Source organism: Heloderma suspectum, chromosome 12 (assembly GCF_057233095.1).
Source record: "Heloderma suspectum isolate Gila_16-S chromosome 12, 16-S_ref, whole genome shotgun sequence".
NCBI classification, from domain to species: Eukaryota; Metazoa; Chordata; class Lepidosauria; order Squamata; family Helodermatidae; genus Heloderma; species Heloderma suspectum.
The window spans coordinates 26497558-26503814 of record NC_139469.1 but is presented as its reverse complement, the minus strand read 5'-3'; positions in this window follow the sequence as shown (position 1 = coordinate 26503814).

The following is a 6257-nucleotide window of genomic DNA, read 5'->3' as shown; positions in this document are numbered from 1 at the left end:
CAAGATAACTACGCATTTGAGTTATGATCCCGAAATCCCATAATGGTTAACACATTTCAAAGACCTTTTAGGAAATCTAAGTCCGTTTCCCCAGAGTCTTTCCCCGCACCCCCAGGGAGTGCAAATAAACTCATCCTGCAAGTGGAATTAGATTTTACTTTTGCTTTGAAATAGTGTGAATCCAGTGTCACTTCATTTCTTTCATAACACCTTGAGATTCCAAGGATGCTGCAAGCCAAGATCATATACAGCCAACCATTCCCATGACTCCAAGTCTTACTCCTGGATTTCTGCAAACCTGCAAAGGAAGCTACTCCTGCATTCAGGCTCTTTGTTGAGGCTGTGATGACGATTTAAAGAAACCATTATTTCAGGTAAACCAGTGGTTGGAGGAGAGAGAAAAGCAAAAACACTGAGAATATGATTTCTATTCCCTGACGTCTGTCCGGTTGCCAATAGAAAAGCTAGTTCCAGCACAAGACCGTAATGCTTTTGTATAAAACCTTGGTGCAACACAAGTCATATAGTTGTAAGTTTTGAAGTGCAGATACTCATCATGACATTCCCCAAAGCTATGTTGCCAAGGAGAGCCCAAAATGCAGGCAGCTGTATAGATCTATCCATGTGTGTGTCAATTTTAGATGAAAAATATGTACAAAGCAGCAGTACCTAGCACAACACCTCATTTATTTGGAAAAGCTGGAAATCATAGAATAGAAAGCTGGCAAAGGGCAGCGTGGTGGTTAGCTTGTAGGATTTTGCCCGGAGATACCTGAAATTGTATGAGAAAGGGAGGGACACAACTTGTTCCCAAACAGCAGACAATCACCAGCTAAGATTTTGCAGGAATTTATCCTAGCAACAGGAAAAAATAGTTGATCTTAAGGTCAGAAATCAAGTTCTATCAGGTTTTTTCTCTCCATCCAGAGCCAGCCTTTTGTAAAGTTAGTGGGTCTTAATTGCCCATCCAAGTCAAGCCATCCCCAAATACTTTGCATTTCAACAGGGATAGCTCACAACATTGGAAGGACAGATACTGAAGCTCAAATATTTTGGCCACCTAATGCAAAGAGAAAACTCTGGAAAAAACCCTGATGCTGGGAAAGACTGAAGGCAAAAGGAGAAGGGGACGGCAGAGGATGAGATGGCTAGATAGCATCACCGATGCAATGAACATGAACTTGAGCACGCTCCGGGAGAGAGCGCAGGACAGGAAGGCCTGGCGTGCTATGGTCCATGGGGTCACGAAGAGTCGGACACGACTGAACAACAACAACAAGCTCACAACACTATGTTGCTGGGAATATCAGTTTTCCACCAGCTCTTTTTCTCCCTGTCATAATACTAGAGCCCAGGGTCACCCTATGAAGCTGATTGGTGGAAGATTTAGGACAGATAAAAGGAAGGCCTTCTTAAACTATGGAATTTGCTACCACAAGACATGGTGATGGCAACCACTTTGGATGGCTTTGAAAGGCAGTTAGACAAATTCCTGGAGGATATCAATGGCTACTAGTCCTGGTGGCTATGTGCTACCTCCAGTGTCAGAGGCAGTGTGCCTATGTGCACCAGTTGCTGGGGAACATGGGTGGGAGGGTGCTGTTGTGCTCGTGGGTTCCTGGTCGATAGCTGGCTGGCCACTGTGTGAACAGAATGCTGGACTAGACGGGCCCTTGGTCTGATCCAGCAGGGCTCGTCTGATGTTCTTACACCTCCATCTCATCTAGCCAGTAGAACCTGATGGCTCTGATGTCAATGGAGCAATGAATCCACTCTGGGTTTCAGACAGAACCAGTCAGAATTGTAAAGAAGCTATCCAAGGTGCTCTTTGAATGGCTCCTTTAGAGTTCTGACTGGTTCTGTCTGAAACCCAGAGTGGATTCTCCATCCCACCGACATCAGAGCCACGTGCCTCCATTGAGCCTAGCTAAGCTGTTCGTTTTAAGCAATGGCTGGCCGGATTCCTCTAGTGAGATCTCAGAAGTAGGGGTGTATGAAACCCCCTTACCTGGAGTCTACTGTGGGAGGTGATCCAGTCCTCCCCCCCGGAATCCTCCCCAGCCATGGCCGGACTTCTGGCCATGGCCGGTCTTCAGACACAGACGGCAACCGGCCTAGTGGATGCCATTTGCATCCCTTCCCCTTACCGTGATAGGCTACATAAAGATTTGCGTAGCCTATCACGGTAAGGGGAAGGGACGCAATGGCGTCCGCTAGGCAGGACGCCATTCGTGTCCAAAGACCGGCCGCAGATGGACCCGTCCGGACCCAGTCCCAGTAGTGCCAGGTAGGAGCCAGCCAGGTCGGACTTCGCAGGGTGGTGGGGTTGTCCATTCTGCCACAGACTCCAGGGGGGCAGGATTCTAAGAATCCCCCCCCCCGGAGTCTGTGGCAGAATTCTCCACCATCCCTACTCAGAAGCAGAGTATAAAGGTGATGGTCTCCTCCCGTTGCTTAGCCACAGTAACTGGCATTCCAAAATACAAGCTGACCCTCACAACTGGAGGACATCAGGTCTTATTTCTGTAATTGGCAACACCTAACATTTAACAGGAGCTGTCTTTTTTAATTGAGCAAGGGCTGAGTAAGCAACATTGACTCTGCCCACTGATTCGCCCTCATGCAAGCACCCCCATGGCGAAATGGGTCCTTACCATGCCCTTCGCCAAACATCCAAGTAGGAGGAATCATGTTGTATCCCCACGAACCACCATGAAACCCCGACTGTGATATGGTGGTACATGGCTTTAGAGATGCCGATTTTATGGGGCAGGAATATTACACATTTCTTAAGCACTCATGCCCTGCTCGTAGGTTTCCCGTCAGGCAGCTGGTTGGCCACTGGGTGAAGAGAATGCTGGACTAGATGGACCCTTGGTCTGATCCAGCAGGGCTCTTCTTACATTCTTATAGTGAGGATTGCAGCTAAGCTCAGTAGGAACACAGAAGTCTTTGGGGAAGGGGGGTACATCATCGTCCCTGCTAATCAAAACTACAGCACTGGGACTTGGAATACTGTGTACAGTTCTGGTCGCTGGAGCTCCAGAACATTAGACAGCTAGATAATGTGCAGAATAGGGCAGTCAACATTACAAGGGGACTGAAACCGCTCCCATATGAGGAAAGGTTACAATATTTGGGGCATCTTCTTTAGGAACAAAGCAATTAAGCTGGGGTGTAGCAGAGGGGTATAAAATGGGTGCATGGTTGGGAGAAAGTGGATAGAGAGAGGTGTTTCTCCCTCTCTCATAATAGAAGAACTCTGAATCATCCAATGATGCTAAATGGTGGGTGATTCAGGACAGATAAAAGGACTTCTTCACACAGCGCATAATGATGGAATTTGCTACAAGATGTAGCAATGGATGGCTTGCAAAGGGGATTAAGCAAATTCATGGAGAATTAGTCTACCAATGGCTACTAGGTATGATGGCTTTCTTCCTCCTCCAATATCAGAGGCAATATGCCTATGTACACCCGTTGCTCAGGAACATGAGCGGGAGGCTATAGTGCTCTTGTCCTGCTTCTGGCCATCCCCACTGGAGTTACAGGAGGAAAGATTTCAGTTGAACATCTGGGAGAAATGGCTTAAAGGTAAGAGCAGTTTGACAATGGAGATTACCTGGAAAGCGGGGGGGGGGGGCTCTCTCGTCTAGACAGCCACCTGTGGGATGCGCTAACTTTGCCTCTCCTGCACTGAGCAAGGGCTTAGACTAGATGGCATATAAGACCCTCTCCCACTCCGTGATTCCAGTTAAAAGGATCTCAAGAATCAGGGCTGGCGGAAATCTTGGAGAGTGGTGCCAGTTGGAACAAACAGTAGGAAATGGATGGACCGTGTTTGATATAGGACAGAGGCAATTCCGTGCACACTCTTATAAAAAATATTCTGTTATCTTTCCTAGGGGTCAACCTCATCAATTAAGAATGGTGAAGGGGATCTCAACTATCATCACAGAATTCATTCTCCTGGGGTTCTCTTTCCCCAGCAATGGAAGTCTTCCACTTTGTGCTGTTCCTAGTGATCTACACTGTAACTCTGGTTGGCGAAATTGCTGTAATTGTTCTGACCAGCTTGGATCCCCACCTTCAAACACCCATGTACTTCTTCCTCTGCAACCTTGCCCTCTTGAACATCTGCGGCACTTTTTAGCAAGGAGGAAGTCCATCCCCCCTACACTGTGCGAGGCTCAGATGTATATTACACAGTTCTTAGGGGCGGCAGAATGCATCTTTCTAGCTGTGATGGCTACCGGACCGACATGTCGCCATATGTGACTGCGCTACTCCACTCTCATGAACAACCAGGTGTGTGTCAGCATGGCCCTGGGGTCATGGCTCAGCACCTTTCTTGGATCGGTGGTTCCACTGTTTGTGTCGAGGCTTCCTCTGTGGCTCGAATGTCATCAATCACTACTTCTGTGAAGTACCAGCCATGCTTCAGCTGGTATGCACCGACACTTCTGTAAGTGAGAGCACAATGTTTATGGGGGGCACAGCTACCGAGATAATCCCTTTTATTTTAATCCTGCTCTCTTACATACACATCCTCGTCGCCATCTTGCTTATCGCCTCTGCCGACGGTAGGCAGAAAGCTTTTCCACCTGCTCAGCACACCTGACAGTGGTCACCATTTTCTACACTACTGCCATGCTCATGTACATGCGGTCAAAGGTGCAGCACACGCCAGAGCAGGACAAGGTGATCTGACTTCTATACCATGATCAACCCCATGATAAACCCAATTATATATAGCCTGCGCAATAAAGAGGTAAAAGGAGCCTTGATGAGGATCTTCGGGCGAAGCAAAATGAGGGAGTAATTCTCTTTGGAGAGTCTCATGGAGGCAAAGCCTTTTTCCACCCTTTGCCCCACATCTTTAAGTTTACCATTTTGTTGGCGGAGTGAAGTCTTTGGGTTAAGTCTTTTGTTTGTGATTTTGTAATAAAAAAAATCTACCTTGAATGCAGATGCTGAAATGAACCTTGTACATACACAAGACAGTTTTCTGAATACAAGCATGACTTGTGCACCTTTTTATCCAAGGGAGCAGGAAAATGCAAAATATACTGTAACACAATGGGCAGTGTCCAATACTGCCATCACTCTCCTTCTTAACCTGTTACACAAGCAGGACTCGCCGAGCGTGCAACGGGGAGCCAGTAGTTCAAAAAAATTAACCTCGTAAACATAGGCTCATTTCTGGATCAGGACAGGTCAGTGGAGCTTTCTCCTGCAAGCTCCGCTGATCTGCCCCATTCCGGAAACATGCGTTTCCACATGCTTGGGGTTGATTTTATAATTGCTCGCTCCCCGTTGCACTAACAGTCGGTTCTGCTCGTAGATGCGGATACTGCAGAAAACATGCCTTGCAGATTAATGTATCTAAAAGTCAGTGTGCATGTTCAGGACACGATTCTCTGTTTGGTGCTCAAATACTAGTGGGCAGGCTGGGAGAAGGCAAGACATTTTTTAAAATGTAAGGCAGTATCTCCCTTCAACATCGGGTCTTAAGATCTTTGGGAGGGGCCCTTCTTTCAAGAACGTTGCCATCAAAGGCGTGCCTGGCGGTGAAGCGAAAGAGGGCCTTTTCAGTGGTCGCTCCCAGGCTGTGGAACTCCCCGAGGAGGGAGACTGGGTTCACTCCCTCTCTGCTGTCCTTCTACTGGCAGGCAAAGACGTTTTTATTCAAGAAAGCATTTGATGGGTTGGGTGCTGTCTTTATTCTGTTGTTGTGTTTTTAACTGTGTTTGAATGCATTTGTTTTATGACTGTTTTAATCAAGTTTTATTTGGGACCGCAAGGTATCTCGTGTGCCATTTTTCTCTGCAGAAAGGCAGGGTACAAATCAAAAAATAATAAAGCTTGATAATTATGTTTATAACAGGCTTCCCCAACCTGGTGGCCTCCAGATGTCTTGGACTGCAACTCCAGACCACATTGGCCATGCTGGCTGGGGCAGATGGGGACGGAAGTTCAAAATATGCAGAGGGCACAAGGCTGGGGAAGGCTGGCTTACATGTCACTATTTAAAGTTCAAATGTCAGTTCACCCCTACAACCGTTGTACTGGGGGAGGAAAGCCTTCCCCAGTATACATTGTAAAGCCTCTTCTGTGCCCCTTTGTGACACCAGTGAAACTCAGCAAATGTTATTGGATTATAAATCCCATCATGCCTGACCATCAGCCATACTGGCTGCAGCTAAGGGAAGTCCAACAATACTTAGGGGGTCCACAGGTTACCCACCCTAGCAAAA